This window comes from Pinus tabuliformis, chromosome 6 (assembly GCF_031772625.1).
Source record: "Pinus tabuliformis cultivar Carrire ecotype Pingquan chromosome 6, CPIR1, whole genome shotgun sequence".
Taxonomy (NCBI): Eukaryota; Viridiplantae; Streptophyta; class Pinopsida; order Pinales; family Pinaceae; genus Pinus; species Pinus tabuliformis.
This window is the reverse complement of record NC_142292.1, coordinates 160,259,205-160,278,301: the sequence shown is the minus strand read 5'-3', so window position 1 is coordinate 160,278,301 and position 19,097 is coordinate 160,259,205.

The following is a 19,097-nucleotide window of genomic DNA, read 5'->3' as shown; positions in this document are numbered from 1 at the left end:
CCAAGTGTTGCCTTTGTGCTGCCGTGTATCCCTCTGGGCAACGACCTGTTGTTAGCAATGTAGCAATCTCTTCTAGGTGGTCAGGAATGGCCTCTATCCTGAATAGGTCGGCATTGGGCAACCAATCATCTATTGCTCCGTCATTCTCCCCTGTATCCAGGCGCGATAGGTGATTTGGCCCTACATTCAATCTGCCTGGCTTGACAACCACTTCAAACATGAATTCCTGGAACAGTAATAGCCACCTGCATATTCTTCCTTCTAGTACTGGCTTGTTTACTAAGTATTTCAGTGCAGAATGGTCTGTAAAGAATTTGAACGACGTGCCCAGTAGGTAGTGCCTAAACTTTTGGAGAGAGTAGACCATTGCCAAAGCTTCCCATTCTGTTGTTGTGTAGTTCCTTTCCACCGTAGAGAGCTTTCTGCTAGCGTAGTATACTGGATGGTCCATCTTTTCTCCTGGTTGCGCTAAGACCGCTCCTAGCGCTATTCCAGATGCATCGATGTGTACATGGAACATTTTGTTCCAGTCGGGGTACACTAATATGGGGGCGCTTACTAACCTTTCCTTCAATTTATTCAGTGCTGCTTGATAGTCCGTAGTCCAGATAAATTCTTTCGTCTTCCTTAGTAGTTTCTCCATCAGGGCTGTTATGGCTGTGCAATTCCTGATGAACCGTCTGTAGTATCCCATGTGGCCCATAGTTTCCCTTAGTTGTTTCACATTGTGCGGTGGTTCCATGTGGACAATTGTTGCAACCTTGGTGGGGTCCACACAAATTCCATCTTTGCAGACGATATGACCTAGTAGAGTTCCAAAGGAAATTGCAAAAATGCATTTTTTTAGATTTAAGGAGATTTGCAACTGTCTGCACCTCTTGAACATCACTCTCAATACGCTGGTATGCTTCTTCAATAGGCTGTATATTGTCCAGTCGTCCATGTAAACTTCTAGGAACTTATGAATATAATCCCAGAACGCAGCTATCAAAATCCTTGAGAAGACCACTGGCGCATTCTTTAACCTGAATGGCATTACATTGTATTCATACGACCCCCACTCAGTTGTGAAATTTGTTTTCCTTTTGTCTTCTTGAGCTATTCGGGCTTGGTGGTAACCTGAGAACCCATTTGTGAATGAGTATGCTTCATTCCTCGCAACATTATCTAGGAATTCGTCGCTAAATGGCGTGGCAAATGGTATGTTCTTTACTGGTCGGGCACCTGGCTTCATAACAATTTTCATTTCTCCTAGGTTACCCTTTATCCCCTTGAGTTCTGCCACTGAAGCTGGGAATAGGTCTTGGTATTCTTGTAATAAGTCAAAAATTTCCTTGGTGGTTTGTTCATCCCAGTAATCTCCCACTGATGTTATCTTGGGCTTATCTTTCGTCCCCACATTCTGTTTTCTCAGCTTCACTGGTAGGAGATGGGTGCCTTCTGTCGAAGGGTTCTCCTGAATACCTCTTTCCCCTTTGTTTCTTCAAAGGCCAGGTGTCTAAGCCCCTCCAATCCGTCCTCCTCTAGTTCTGCATCAATTTTGTCGCAGGTCACAAATCCTGACGATTCCATATCATACAAGCATTGCAGAAAGTTTTCCTCGTGCTCCCCTTCAACTAACATCTCTGGGGTGAACAGAACCCCTTTTACCGCCTGGAGTACCTCTGTCATTTGTGCCCCATTGCCTTTGAATGAAAAATCGCTGATGAACTATGCTTCCAAGGTACCCCAACTAGCCGTCTGTTGTCATAGCTCCTCCTGGATATACCAAGCTCGAGGGACAGTGCCGAGGGTATGTATAAACGCATGTACCCACAAATTCCTTAGTAGTTCCTAGCTCTCCCAGTTGGTCATGCAATCTTTGAGGTGCTTCTCAGGACTTGAATTCCCCATGCATTTCCCTTCATCCTATGGCCGATCTGCCTTCCTATCAAACCTTTCCTTCATTGCTTGCTTAGCATCCCTCCAATCTTTTAATACTTTGCAGTGCACCTTCCACCATCTTGCTAGCTTTGCCAGAAGCACAATGTTTAGAAAGGGAATTCTTTACTCTTTCGGTACGTCCTGGTCCACCCTGTCTAGAAAATTATCTACGTTTCAATGCCATAGTACTTCAGGTAGTTTTTCGTTCCCATGTCTCCCAAATTTACTCGGCTTATCATTGCACATTGTCGAGTTGTCAGTTCGTATCCACCCTGCTACCATGCATCCCATGCAGCTTCTGAACTAGTTTCTGAGCTTTGAATGCTTCTCCAGCTAACAAATCCTCCGGCCGTAGGATTTATGTAGTCCTCCCTTTTCCCTGTTGTGAACATATATAATTGTTCTAGTACCCTTGGTTCATCCCTGTCATCTACTGGCTTCGTAAACCTGGGTCCTTGGTAGGGATCTAATGGCTAGATCACCCTTAGCCCATCTGCTTCAAAAATCATCAACTCCTTCTTCAAATCTATGACATCGTAGTTTTCATATGCACAGTCAATCCCCAAGACTACTGGATACGGGTCTTTATCCCCCATAATGTCAATTAATTCGAACTTGGTGTGCGTCTTCATCCCTGCTACATCAACCTCTACATTTTCCAATCTCCTGATAGGCAATATACAATACTGATTTTCCATTCTTAATTGAATTGGCGAGTACTTCAATTGTGGCTTCCCCATTACCTCCCAAGTCTTCCTGGGTAGGATGATTACATCTGACCCTAAATCTAGCATGGTGTCCCTTATCCACAGGGAAAATTTTAAGAACCCCCCCTAAATTTACATGTATAATATATGGGCGAATCTCCATGGTATATAGGAAAAATGGAAGGCGATTTTATCAATAATATGATATGTATATATAATTTTTTGGCGAATCTCTCACCAGGCATGGCGAATGTTTTACTCAATTATAAAATCTTGTGTTTATTGATTGCACAAATGAAATCATTGCATTTCTTTAAAATATCTTTTGAAATCAAAATTACCGAAATTACATATCGATAACCTAGTGGGTGTAGGATAAAATTCACCCGTGCCATTCATAGAAAGCATGAGAAAAAACCTAATACGATATATATAAAACCAAGAAAAATTCAAATTCATCACTTCTAGGGACCTCGTAACCACCCTGCCAATACACAAGTATGTTCCTATTTGCAATTAGAAAAATTACCCAAATTACAATCTGTTTACTCCAGCATATGTTGGAAAGTTATAGAAGGATGACTAGTGCAATCAATCCATTCCTTTTAGCCCTGAATTTGTTTCAGTTTAAAACAAAAGTATACAAATATACTTGTCCAATGTCTATGCTTTAACCATTCACATTAAGATGTTTTTACAATATAATTTCCTAAGTCTATTTAATATCTTCATTATCATAAAAACCAACCTATATCCATCTTAACTCCACATCTACCACTCTTAGGGGGATGAAATCTATTTATCCCTCTTAGCACTTGGTAGACCCAGAATTAAGATGGATCTAAGATGATAGAATTTCCCCTTTAAATAGTCTATGCTCACATGAATACCATGGTATTACCATGGGTCAATACCATGGGTTATCATAAACCTAGAGCTTAAAAATTACTATTAGTAATCTATAAAAATTAATAAAATTAATAGTTGATTTTTATTTTATTTTTTATTTTAACCATGCTAAAATGTTTAACATACATTAAATTACAACATCCATTTTTTCTCTTGATCGGATCAAATATTTTTTCACTCTATGCTAGTTTTCATATCACGACATTTGATACCTCTCGGGGGTTAGTAGATCCAGAGTAAAGATTGATCTATGCTGGTTTAATTCCCCCATTTAAATAGGCTACATTCCAGGTGAATACCATGGGTCAATACCATGTGACATTTTGGTGAATACCATGGGTCAATACCATGTGACATTTTGGTGAATACCATGGGTCAATACCATGTGCCATTTTTATTTTTATTAATACTAATATTAGGGTTAATAATGTTTTTTTGCATGGTATTTGTCCCATAGTATTTTTCCCATAGGTTTCACCTAAATATAACGCATTTTTTGAGTGTTCGTAAATATAAGGTGACTTATGGAGTAAATATAAAAAAAATGTTTTATTTGTTTAGCATACCTCTCGTTTATTTATATTTTTATTAATTTACCATACCTCTTTTACAAATATGGTATTTGGCCCATAGGATTCACTTAAATAAAACCTCTTTCTTGAGCCTTCATAAATAGAACGAGGGTTATGGACTAAATATAAAAATAGGTTTTATTTATTTACCATACCTCCACTTTACTTATATTTTAATTTGTCTACACCCTTGCATGTATATAAGGTGACTTATGGAGTAAATATAAAAAATGTTTTATTTATTTACCATACCTCTCATTTATTTATATTTTTATTAATTTACCATACCTCTTTTATAAATATGGTATTTGGGCCTTTGGCCCATAGGATTCACTTAAATGAAACCTATTCTTGAAAATGAGCGAATGGATTCACTTAAATAAAACCTATTCTTGAAAATGGGTGAATGGAAGGTTGTAACTCCTAATTTCAAGGGCTAAATTTACCTTTTTTACCCTCTCCCTTAAAATAAGGTGGGCTATTTGAGGTGATTTGTAAAAATGTACTATGATACAAAATATTCACCCACTAAAAATTTAAAACCCCTTAATTTCGCCAAAGGACGAACATTCACCCCTAAAATCTTCTATGCTTATCCGGAATCCTGCCACTTGCACATTGATTCGGAACTCCTTTCCGCTCCTTTTCTTATTCTGCTTCACTCTCCTGGAGGCTTTCTCCGGCAAGGTTTCACATGGTTGTCCCACTTCCTCTTCCTCCATGGATACTGCGGCCTTTAAGCTTTTCCACAATTCCTTCAGCATGGCCTCATCCTCAACAATTTTCAAGAATAATTTAAACCATTCCCCAATCGGCTAGGTGTGAGCGGGCACGTGGACTTGTAGTCTTTGGGTGTCCCTATCTTCGGTCATTCCTTCGAACAATTTGGTTACTTCTTGATAATATTGTTTTTGGCGCTCAGGCTGATATGCCCTCCGTGGAGATGCCACTTTAACGATCAAGGGGGGGTCCTTGGTGTAGCGGTCCTCCCTTGTCTTCTTCCCTCCTCGGGTGACTATATTGATATTGGTTGTAGGGAAGCCATTGCCAGTCCGAGGCTCAGCATTCACCAAGTTGGCCCCCCGCTGTCGGGTTCTCTCTTCCCACTTCGCAATGAGCTCTGGGTAGTCCTCTGTCACATGGGTGTTAACTTTGTAGTACGAACACCAGGGTCTCCTCAGGAGTGAGCATTCTCTTCCGACATGTCCTTCCTGGTCGCAGTTGTAGCACCTTAAGGGCCCTCTTCCTCCCGTTCTTCCTCTGCGTCAATTTCCTCCTCGACTCGCTTCATTGACCCTAAACATGGATCTGTATAGTCCTTTTGCTAGAGCGTCCAGTGCTCGACACTCATTGGTGTGATGAGTTTTCGATGTGCAAAACTCGCAATAGTTGTTATTGGGGACATTAGAGTACTTTTGCAAAATTGGGCACATCTGCGATAGGTGCCCATATGCCCTATAGATCTTGCAAAAGTCTGGGTTATTCCTTCTTGGGAAGGGTCCTTGAGCTTCGCATTTCGTAACTCCTGTGGTGGGACCCCCTGGTTGATTAATTCCCCACAACCATGGGCATTTTGTCGCAACATGCCCTTCCACCAGGCAATGGGTGCACCAAACATTGGGCCTGGCTGGTCATACGGGCTAGAGATCCCTCAGCTTCTCGGTCAAATTTGCGATCTGGATCTGCAGGCCTATGATCGCCGAATCTTGCAGACTTGTGCCTCCCCGGTATTCATGGGGGTATCCCGCCATTGCTTCTATTCGGGATGCTTGCTCCAATGCATCCTGTAGGGTTCCTATCTTCTGTTGTGTCAGTAGTGTTCTAGTCAAGGGCAAGAGTGCCTTGATAAACCAGTCCCGCTGGTGGTTTGGGTCCAGGGTGTAACTCAGCTTGGTGATGGCATCCTTAAACCTTTGCATGAGCTCCCAAGCCATCTCACCCTCCCTCTGCTTGATTTCCCACAGCTCTGATAACCCCTGTTGATCTGTCTGCAGCACCTTGAATTCCTGCACAAATCCCCTCTTAATATCATCTATGGTGGGATTCTGGTTCTACTCTGCCCACTTTATGAACCAGCGTAGAGCCCATTCTCTTAGCGTGGTTTGGAATTCGACCACCCAGACGTTATCCAGAGTCTGACGAGCCCTCCAGATGGCTTCGCAGAGGTACCAGTGCTGCTCCACATCCTCGTTCCCCCTTCCTGCAAATTTCGGGTATCTAGTAAATGATCCCACCATACTGCTCTGAGTATGGGCTAACAACATGAAACCTTTGCTTCCCGGTTGTTGGGATCCCTGTAGTCCCAAGTTACTGCTATAGCTAATTCTTGTACTACTTCCAATATTGAGACCGGTCCTGTATTTATCCCGTGCACTATATACTTGTGCTGCCTTGGCTAAGCTAATGACAAATTCTTCTAGTTTGTGATAAAGTACCAAGGGAAGGTTGGGGAAAATGCCACTTATATTTCGAGGTTGGGGCTGCTGAATTTTGATGGATGCTTTTTCCTCGTCGAACAACCTCCTCATCCCATCGCTCACATTATCATCATCTCTTTCCTCATGCCGATATGGTTTCTAATCTCGCGAGTCTACTTTCGCAACCTACAAGGAAGGTCCCCCATCCATTCCATGTTGTGATTCCACTTCCACAACCTTCTGAGATGGTCCTCCTTCAGTCTCCTATTGCGATCCTATTTCGCAACCTGTAGGAAATGTCCTTCTTCATTTTCCCAGTTCCAACATCCCTTTCTCCCGCACTCAGGTTTCCTAGCACCATCTTCTCCCTCCTCCTCAACTCGGGGTTTTCCCATCACCACTCCTATTTGGTGGGGCCCCCTCCTTCTCTTCCCTAGAGCCTGAGTCGCTCTTTCCTGCCACTTGTCTACTAGAAGCACCCTCCTCTATGCTCTAACATCCCTAGCTCTTTTCAATCCTTCTGCATCCATCCCCTCGCAACATCCTTATCCCTCTGTAGGCAGCATTTCCCCCTCTAATTCCTTCTCCCGATATTGGGGTTTTATGCTTCCATCCTGACAGTGGGTAAAGATATCAATCCTTCCTCTACCACAAACATCTTAATCCACGTCGGGAATTCTCTTATCAACTCTCCCCTCAACTCGGAGTTGAACATAACTTCTACCTTTTAGAAAGACTGGTAGCTCTCCACAGCAAACTCGACCACATACCCTTCCACCGTAGTCTTCACCCAGAAATCCGCTGCTCTCATCTAATCGTTATCCAGCTGTTGTAACAATGCAATGTCAGATGGAGTCCAACTATGGCAAACTATCACCAATCCACTTGACTGACTCTGCCTCTTCAGCTCTCTCAACCAATGGTATAGGTCCTCGGGGAACTTGCACTAGAAAATTTCATACTGGTCATTTATGCCATCAGTGTATAAAATCCCCTCACGTACTTTATCGATCAGTTGATTCCTGTGGGCAGCTTTCTCTACCACAAATTGATCTACTTTATGATTCCACCAGTCTCTGATCTCTCTTTTAAATACCCTTGACACCATATTCTGAACTAGTTCTCTCAACTTCAAGTCCCAGTAACGGAACCATTTTTTAGCTCGAAAGAGTCATCGGGGAAGAGACCCTAGGTTCGGGCACAGGAGGCCAACAGTGGTCCCCTTGTAGTCTAGGACAACGCCGTCATTTTCACCTTATGCCAAAGGGGAAGGAGTCTCACTCGATGCATGCCACAACCAAAAGGGAGAAGGGTTCAGCATGGGGTCAAGGGAATATCAACCAGGCACAGGCGATCATACACATGCATATCCATTATACAAGAAACAAAGATAACAACATCCTTGAATCATACACATATATCCATTATAGAGAACACATAAATAACAGCATCCTTGCATCAATCTATGAAGTACCGTCTATGTACAATAGATAGACTATTTAAAATTTTAATGGACCCACTAAACACGAGGCTCAATACATTATAAGTCACAACAAACATCGGCTCTGTCTTATATTAAACTTAACATAACAGATTACATTATGATTTGGCATTCACCATAAGCATTACATAAAATACCTGGCTCAGTCGCTCGGGTTCAGATCAGTTCCGCACCCAAGTCCCTCAGATCCCAGCACTCTCTCATTCGGCCTCTGCAATTGTGTATCTCTTCTGCAACCAACTCCTTCTTCCACTAGCGAGTTCAACAACAACCCTTTTCCTCTCTAGTCATCAACTTTTATGTCCTTCTCAGCTGCCCGAACTACTAGTTCTCGCTCGGCTATTTTCTCCCTTGGCTTCTTATGCACCTTCTCGCCTGCTCAGCTGCCTTTGCCTTTCACTGCCACCTTGCCACCACTCCTCTGCAATTGTTCGTTCCGCCACCCAACCATCATTGCCATCTGTCTCTTTCCCACCCTTCGGTCAGTCAAAACTGGTCAAAATCATTCAAAATTAAACGAAGGCCCCAACATGGACTCAGCCAATCCATTCCCTTGAGCATGATAAGCTATTGAATGAGATAGAATGACATTATATTTCTGACAAAAAGCAACAAACTTAATTGAAATGAACACTTGAGCATTATCAATTATGATTTTGACAGTGCACCCAAATCTACTAAAGATGTTTTCCTCTAAAAACTTCATCACCACTTCGTCATTTTCCTTTTTAGTAGGTACAGCTTCTACCCACTTGGTGAAATAATCAGTTGCTGTAAGAATCCATTTGTATTGTCCACTTGAAGGTGGATTAATCTCTCCAATGAAGTCTAGCCCCCATTGTCTGAATGGTTCTTCTATGAAGATTGGGATCAATGGCAATGGGGCTAACTTAATTTTTTTAGCAAAAAGATGACACTTTTGACAACTTTTGACAAACCTATATATATCACCAAATAAGGTAGGCCAATAAAAGCCTGCCTAGAGAATTTTGTGTGCTGTGACCTTCCAAATGTAATGGCCACCACATAACCTTTCATGATAATCCTTAATCATTTCCGTAGACTCGTCTTCTGTCAAACATAGCAGCAAAATTCCCACAGGATCTTTCCAATACAATCTACCTTCCACAATCACATATGGTTGTGCCTTGATTCTTAGTGCTCTATATCTTGTTCTATCCAATGACTGAGGACAAGAAAGAAAACATAAATAGTGGACTATGTGCTTATACCATTCTGAGCATAAAAATTTGTATCGAATCTTCATACCTGGATTTGATTTTTCTTCGTTCCCTTTACTTATTTCTTCTTTTTCAGGTGTTAATAAATTTATTCCCAAATCCTGAAAGTTTGACTCAGTCAACATCTTTGCCAATCCCTGTCCTTTCACTAGTTTGGTTGGCTTTATGTCTAGGTCATATTCTTGGATCTTAGCTATCCATTTACCTCTTTTACCCTCCACATCACTTTGGACTAGGACATCCTTCACTGCAGCATTTGGTACATAGGCAATAATCTGCTACTGTAACACATAAGCCCTAAAGGCTTTTAAGTCCTTCACCAAGGCATACACTTGCTTTTCAAGAATATTGTATTTGAGTTCGACATCCCTGGGCACCTATTTTTTATCTGCTTTATGATCAATTCTGAATCTCCAAAAACAGAGATAGACTAAACCCCCATTTGTTTTGTTGTCTGAAGAGAAATGATTAAGGATTCATATTCTACCACATTGTTAGTTGCTTCAAACTCTAATTTAAAGGAAAATGGCATCATGTTACCTCTAGGTGTAATCAACAGGAAACCAACACCTGTTCCTTCCTTAGAGTAAGCACCAAAGAAGCACTTCCATACTCCTTCTGTTTGTAGCTTTGTATTTACACATGCTGAAGTGAGCTGCCTCTGATTATCTTCAGCCAGTTCTACATTGTCATGCAGCATAAAACAAGAGAAATCATCTTTATCTTGGTTGTACACAGGTGAATTACTTGCTCCATTCTTTGTAATTGTTTTAACAAACCTTGTTTCTCTATACAGCCTTCTCTCTTCCCCACCAAAAACCGGTATAATAGCATAAGTAAAGTCCAATTTCAGAACTCCTCCCAATTTAGCTCCCCAGGACCTAGATAGCAGCATTCCAAACCTAGCAGGGATATCTTCCACTACTACATCCATTACTAAGCTTCTGGCTGGGATTTGAGCTAATGACACCACCATATCCTTAATGACACCAAGACACTTGACCTTATTTGAATCAAAGGAATATAGGTCTCTGTAAGGCTTAGTGACTTGCAAATTCAACTGCTTCATCACTGACAGTGGCATGAGGTTATGTGAAGCTCCAGAGTCGAGCATACAGTTATGTAAGATGAAGTCATGAATTAATAAAGAAATGTAGAAGGGGGGGTTGAAGAATCTACCTCCTCCACATGTGGGCCAAAAACAACTACTGGTTTATCTTCTTGTAGATTCACAGTGTCATTTACATTCACATTTTGAGACAAGTTGATAAACTCAGCAATCTCCTTTTTGTAAACTGGGGTCTTGACCAACTCTGTGAGAGGTATCTGAATTTTAATCTTCTCCAATTCTTTAGTGAGACTAAATGCATGGAGTTGTCTTGCATTCTTTTCTGTTTCTTCTTCACTTTTCTTGATAATTGGAATTTCTTCCAGAATGGAAACAATTCTTTCTAAAGGAATTTTATCAGTCTTATTTTGGGAGGACTCACCCTGATGCATCTGAGTCTTACTATTTATACCCTGTTGTTGCTTTCCTTTATTTAACTACTTTGCAGGTTGTGCCTCTAGTGGAGTCGCCTTTTGTGAGGGAGCAGGAACTTGCTACTCACCTTCATTTTCTTGAACTCTAGATCTTTTTCTTGATCTCAAGTCATACTTCTTGTGCAATTTTTCCTGCATAAAATCAGTAAACTGCTTCCAATACTCATCAATTTCATTTTCATCAAAAGTGACATCTGTTTCAACATATTCTTCTTCTTCTTCAATACCTAGTTCATCTTCATCCCCTGCATACATTGTGGAAATATGATCATCATGATCTTTAGAATATTCTTCTGATGCCTCACTAGGATCTGCCTCTAAGTAAAGTGGAGCTTGGACCTGATCTTGGTCTTTTCTTTCCTTCTGCAAAATCTGCAAAGGTTGTCTTCTATATTGGGGATTAAAGCCTCTATTTTGTTGTACTTGCCTTTGAGAATTTTTGTTCTCCAATTCCAATTTAATCAATTTTCTAGACAAATTTTTTATCACCTTGTTCATATCCTCTAATGTTTGATTTTGAGATGTTTCCTCTTTAGCCTTTCCCTTATCTTGGGTAGGTTGTGTCTCTGGTGCTTTGCCTGCAGCCACCAAATTTGCCTCTATTTCTAGAGCATCAGTTTGAATCTGGTCAAGGGTTGTGGATCTTCTCTCCCTTAATGTGAATCCAAAGTCTGATTCAAATTCCCCTGCAAAAGTCACTTTGGCACCAGTAGGAGGGGGCTTAATCTCCACTGGAAGACTGTTGTAAAGCTTGTTGAACCTTCTGATGAAATCAACAATGCTTTCATCAGATTTCCTTTTAATAGAATTGAATTCTGTAAGTGAATATCCATGATCTCGCTTCTCTCCCCATCTCTGGGTGAACTGGCACTCCATTTCTTCCTAGGTAGGGATGGAGTTATTAGCAAGCCCTTTAAACCACTTTCTAGCTTCACCATCTAAAGATTGCACAAAAAGTCTTAAGACAACATCCAGGTGTTCAACATTAAGATTTTCTGCAAAGTTACAGAACACTGCTATATGTTTCTCTGTTGTTTGTTCATCTTCCCCTGAGAAGCGAGGAAGAATTTTTAAGTATTCTTGAGGCATTGGATTTAGTTGTTGAGGTAACTGAATAGGTGCATACCTATTCAGCAAGAATGCAGGTGCTGCCATGTTTACACCTGAATTTGCTGAACCTTGAGTACCAGTAGATGCAGAACCTGCCTGAGAGGTAAATGGAGTATAAAAAGGAGGTAATGTAGATATAGGTTTAGGTTGAACAACTATAGCAGATATATTTTCAGGTACTGAAAAAGAGACAGACTCTAAAGACTGTTCTTGAAATGGAATGGATATAAAAGGTGATTCTTGAATAAAGAAAGGTGATCTTTTTGCTAACTTTTTGGGTGAAAGAGGTGAAGAACTGTTGCTAGGTGCAGACAGTGTGGGACTCGATGTGGATAGATTTTTTGGTCTCCCAACCCTCTTAGAAACTAATCTCTCGGGGTCTGAAAGAACTTGAGCTTTTTATTGTGAGGTATCTGACCTTGTATGAGGCCCTTTTGAAGCCAGAATTACAATTCTTATCCAATACAGCCAAATTTTTCCTCCTCACTGAACAACCAGAGGAAAATATTTAAAAACCCATGGAAAACATTCTTGTCTTCATTCCCCAGCAATGGCGCCAATTAATGTTGTCCCTTATGAAACCAATTTCTAGGCTATGGAGAAATTGTGTCTAAGACATTAAAGTATTATTATGCATGTCACTCATTTGTATAAGGTGTCTTTATCTTGAGGAGTATGAAGAGCATTATCTTAAAACCCTTGATATATAGCTGATATGAAAGTCTCAAGACGCCATGTGATGCTGAATATAAATGATGTGTGAAGAATATTTTGGTAAATTAAAGACAATATGTTGTGTTTGACAGAAACTATTATATTTAACTTAGAAGAAATACAGAGAAAGAAGTTTTAAACATGGGAGCGTTATTTTAAGGAAATTTAACTTTATTCACAGCAACAAACAAATACTCGCGACTTCATTACCATATTTAAAGAGAGGGAAAGACAAAATGGCACATAATAGAAAGATTACAAATCACACCCAACACTGTATGGAAAACTCCTGATTCTTTCATTCATCATCAATTTATCAAAATTATGTAGTCTCCAGATTCTCCAAAATTCAGACCCTTCTTCTTTGATTTTTCCTCTTTTTATACATCATAAGACAGTTGGTAACTACCTGTTGTGGCCAGCAAAAACCCCCCTTCTTATTTTAGTTTTATTACCAATACTAAATAAGTGGGGACCCTTCATCTAAAAAATAAAAATAAATTAGAACTTGTATTCCCTTTTTGAATAAATCTTACTATCATAAACTTAGGAAAATACCCGCAAAAATCCAAAAGGACTTAATTTTTATGATAAGTTCGAACAAAATCATTCTCTCAATAATAAAGCATTGCATCACAAAAAGGTAATGGATGACACCATATAAGAAAACTCCTAAGATTGTGAAATCGTGATGCGAGATCGCACACCGAAGAAGCTCATCGTGCGTCACAGTTTTCATATGCCTCAAATATCACTTAAGGTGAAATACTTCAAACTGGCGATATGCAATAAAGCATCTCACAAATCGCATTTCGCAGAAACATATGGTAAAAGATGAATGTCAAACACAATGGATTAGCAATATTGCGATCTGTGATATCGCAATCTGCGATATTGCGAAGCAAATCGCAAAATCACTTTATCGCAGATCTGCAAGGCTCATCATTCAAAAAAGTTTTTTGGAATCCGATGTCAAGTTATGCACATTAATGTTAATTTAATAAGTTAGTTGATTATCATTAATGAGATAAGGTTTCAATCTGATCGAAAGGTCATTTCACATAGGGTGGTATATTTTATATGATTTCGGCATTTAAAGCTTTCCCGTCACCTTATTTCTTATCATTACCCTTTCCTTGTTTGTAAATTACAGGAGCAGAAAGCAGAAAGGTATACGTAGTAGTGTTTAGAATATAATGGGAAAGAAGGGAAAAGCTCCGATTTCTGAAGACAAAGAAATGATGCCCTTATACATAGACACCACCTGTAACAGAGATGCCGGCATCACTACTTGGGAAGGCATGTACAGTCTACTCGAGGAAGAAAATCCCAGAGTAATGGAGGTTACAGCAACTGCAGACTCACGCGGGTCGTCTGAGGCGTCAATTACAGAACTTGCATGTTCGTTCTTGCACCGGATAGCGGCGAGACCCAAGATTCTTCCATACACAGACATGATCAAATGGGTACTAGATAGTGCCAACATAATAGACAGACAATTTAAGACTTAGAACCAAGAAATCATTGGGTCGTTCACTCCATAAAATTTAAGGTTTATATATCATCTAACAAAAACACGCAAGAGGCGAAAACTGGCACCAGGGAAGCCCGGATCGAGAAACGGAGGCAGTTTCTGATGCACGATTAGTGCTTCACGCATCACTCGACAAAACCCCTTGAGAAGGAAAGCCTCTGAGCACTCAGTCACCTGAAAGCCCGGAAAATTATAGGAAAAAGTGCTAAAGGCTAAAAGGAAAAACTTGAGCTCCAGAAACCAGTAGAATTTATCAGGGATATCCTTAAGTGGTATGTAAATTCTTGATCATTTGATTTAGCATCTACAGACCAGCTGGAGACAAAAGGCTGAAGAAAGAGCAGAGTCCATCAAGAGGTTAACCAAGTTGAATTGGGATTCTTACTGGTAGTACTTGGTTAAACCACACAATTAATGCATGACTCTCAAATGCCTCACTAACTCTGCCGAGAAGATAGCGCCAGCACTTGCTGATTCTGTTTTTGCAGGGAAACTAAAGTCGGAGGTCGGCCAACCAACTCTCCTCAAACTAATGCTGAATGCTTGCGACCACAGAGAACATATACATAGATAGTTAATTTCCAGATTCAGTTTTAGTTTTAGTTTTGATTTATTTTTTCCTTAGATGAGGACAGTCATTTAAACCTCCTATATTTTTGTAATAGACTATTTTTATAATTTAGCTAGTAGTATTTCAACCCTTCTCATGCATTTAGAGAAGGGTCCTGAAATTTGTCAAAAACATTTCCTCAGAACATGCACTTCTGCACCCTCGAAGGAGGTTTTGATGAATGAATGGAACAAGATTTATTGATATCTATGTTTAATATCTACTACTGAAATGCACTTTTGTACTCTTAGTAGATGTTGAATTAAGAAGAGATAAATCATTATTGTTGAAGCTCATGAGTAGAACTTGTTATCAATGGTACTTTTATCTCTTAACGATTTCTGCTTATGTGTTAAAGTGATATTTATGTTCAGTTATTTATATATGAATGCTTGAATGTTTGAGTTATCATTTGGCACTTTTGTACGGTGATGGCTATTCTATTTATGCTTAATATATGAATGACTTATTATGCGATATGCTTCTCACAATTGTTTCGGCTAACTTTTTATACGAAACGGTTCATTTTTATTGAATTCTTTTCTCATAGCGATTGAATGATCTTTATTACCAATTGCTGTTAGAAATTATTTTAGATCGCATAACTGAAAGATTAAATCCCGGGTTAGTTTTAGAATTAGATATTTCTATTCATTAGAATACAATTGCATGTTGTTAAATTAGATTTAGAATAAAAGCATTTTACTTAGGAATTATTAGAAAGGAAATATCAATTCTCAACACACACACACAAATTGGGAAACTGGTCCCATTATCCCCAGTCGGACCCACCATCCCAAATGGAAAAGGAACTAATTTCAAGGTCTAGACTGGGTGGGTATCCCCCTTGTTGTAGACCCGATTTTCGGGGCCTCAACACTACCAAAACTGTTAAACTACTTAAACTACTTTCTAACTGCCTAAAGTAAAAAGTCATTTCAGAACATTACATTGGAGGGTAAAAGACACCTCATTTTCCTCAGGAAATAAGATAACATAAAATGGAAAGGAATTAAATTATGATTGGTGATTTCTGGTCACCGTTCAAATCAGTAGCTTGAGTAGATGGTCCTGCTGGTGCATCTTTTTTCTGCTCTATCATCCACTCTTTTCATTTTCTCCATTTCCGATCTACTTTCATGCACAAAGGCTGAATATCCATTCTCTAACCTTCTTTTTGAAATAATTTGATGAGGGTCATAAGCCCACTCAACCACCTGTAAGAGACACATGTCATCCAACAATTTCTCAACCTCTTGAGCAGCTTGTCTAGTGTTCACAATGAAGGGTCCTACTGCTCTGGGCAATTTAAAGAAATAGCCCTTCTTCATGGGAACAAAATGAACCTGATCCACATTCAAGCTCTATCTAATAAACTCAAGAGCAAAGAGCCTCATTGGCACAAATTTTAGTAACCTATATGGTTTGATTGAGGCTCCATAAAGCTTGATCTCTGCATGTTCTTCAAATATGAACCAGTCTCCACACCTTACATCCTTGCTCAATTGAAGGAATTCTTGAGCTTTAGGAAGAAATGTTGGGGGCAAGGTTTCGTTCAAGATCTTGTAAGCCACTAGAAGGAATAAAGAAATGAATTCAAACATGCCACCATCTCCTGGATCACCCCTTATCAAGTCTGTCTAGAATACCACTGACTGCTTCTTTTTGTTAATGTCAACAATATTTAGTTCCAAACTTGCAAAATGTTCAGCATTCTGGTACAGAAATAAATAAGTAATAACTGAAGGAAACTTGAAGGAACCAGTAAGTGATAGAGTCATGAATTGAGTATTAATAGTGTCTACCCAAAATGTTGGAATATCTAGTACTACTTATGGTTTCATCATCAAAGAGAAAAATCCCAACACTGCTTTATCAACCTATCTTGAGTCCTCCTTCCCCAAAATCTTAGAAACCACCTGCAAGATTGGTCTTATATCTGTTGCAAAGATGTCTAAAGAAAACACATTTCCATCTAGAGAGAAATGTCTAGATTTAGGAGCTAAGAATGAGGTAGCATAAGAAAACTCCTGGGATGATAGGTTATCATAATATGAGACCAAGGACTCTTTAGTAAAGGTGGTATAAGTTCCAGATACAGGGTAATTCAAAGCTTGGTGAATTAACTGAGAGGTTACTTGGAAAACATTCTCCCCAGACTGATTCATTACAAAACACTTCTTAGGGTACATTGATGAGGCCAACCACTGAATGAATTCAGGGAACAAGTGAGTTTTTGGGACAAATGCTGCTGAAACACCAGACCTAACCATTTCCATGAATACAGGGGACTTTTTATGGTTTAGAACGACTTCTTGATATAGGGAAAGGTGCTTAATTGGGAAAAAGGTGTCAGAAATATCATGTTCAATGTCCATTAATGGGGTATGGATGACAGAGGAGGAACTTACTTGTTTGGCCATGGCATCTGTGAATGACAGTTGCTGACTCGAAATGTTGAACTGGAGGTGAAGTCGCTCAGTACCGAAAGAAAATGACTAATGCAATGGGGTTTTCACTTTCCTTTTATATATGGTAAGCAAAACAGAGGGAAACCTGCAATTAATGTAACGAATTAATGGAGTGGCAGATGAGGTGACGGGGTATGGTGGGTGAGATGGACGGAAATGAATGGGAGTGGCGGATGGCATGGTGGAGGTGATGTGGAGTAAATAATGCGGGGTGGCCCGTTGCGGGAGTAGGGAGTGTATGGGAGTTTGATCAAGGTTGAACCCCCACGGCGATCATGGGCTGTTGATTTCAGTCAGCCATGTTGACATCAAGGTCAACTGCAGGGGTTGGGATATAAATTATAACTCGTGCTCCTTGTTCCCCCACAGAACACTTTACCTGTCTCCCTCACCGATCTTTGCTCACACTTCACTGACATGTTCGGGATTTAACCGATGGATTGGGCCCACTTTCATAACACCTTAAATGCTGCCGTTAGTGTAAAAAATACTCTAAAAATTCTAATTCTCTTTTGATTTTCAAAATTTAATATTACATTTTTTTGAATTTTGAGTAATATATTCCATTTTTTTGAATTTTGAGTAATATAAAAAATGAAAATTTAAACAACAGAGTAGGCTACAACACTAACCATGAGGGATCTTTCTCAATCTCTGATTTTGATGTCTGATCTTCATCAAGTGTAGCGCATCGTTCTTTGATCTTCTCTTTTGAATCTTCTTTTTCTGAAGGTTTTCCTTCAATGGCATCAAAAGAATCATTTTTTTGTAATGTTCTTCCTGAGCTGAGATGAATACCTTTGAGATCAAGAGGACATATTTGGAAGTGTTGTACCTCAGCATTGTGAGTGGGTTGAGCTACTTCAATGTGTGGTTTTGGAAATGGTGGTACAGGTAGTTGAGTGCGAGTGGATATTTGAGATGGATGTGATTGGGGTTGTGGTTGTGGTGGAGGTGAATCGTAGGGATAACATGGAGTTGGGTATGGAGGATATTGAGGAAAATATTGAGGATATTGTGGATGGCTCCCATAATTTCCTTGCAAACATGGTTTCCAAGATTGGTTTTGGGGTTGAGATGGCCAATGTTGCAAAGTAAAGGGTGTGCTCCAATTACTTTGAGATGGATGTGCATAAGTTTGAAATTGTGAATCAGGTTGAATAGGCTGCCATGGCCCTCTTGGAGCTACATAACATAGCTGCATTAGCAATTGACTTGCTCCATTTCCCTCTTGGTAAACTTCCTTCAACCTTAGTAATGTTGAAAAATATTTAACATTATGTGATTCTGTATGGAAAACACAAATATTAGCATCTTTTTCTTCATCTTTCATTCTTAACATTTCAACTTGTTTGGTTAGATTGCTAAGAATTTCTATTTTAAAATCATCAAAAAAATTTCCAAGTTTAGCTTGACTTACCAATCTTGATGTTGATTTACCTACTCTTGCCCTTCCTCTTGATATGCGTTTGCATGTTTCAAAAATTTCTTCAAATGATAATTGGTATACATCACCTCTACTCATGAGATCAAGGAGATTAATCCATTCATCCCTAATTGCTCTAAGTAATAGGGTCTTTAGTGTGTTGCATCCTAAATGATGTAGTCTTTCCCTCTTAAAATTATACATGAACCTCTCTATTAGATCTTCTAGACTCTCATATTCTCTTTGATTCATTCTAGATATTTCTTCTTTAAGATCATGATCTTTATATTTTTCTAGAAATATCTTTTGTATATCATTTCATGATCTTATTGAATTAGTCCGTAAACTCTTGAACCATTTAAGAGCTCTATGCTTCAATGTTGTCGGAAATAATCTCATTTTTTTACTGTTTAGTAAGTA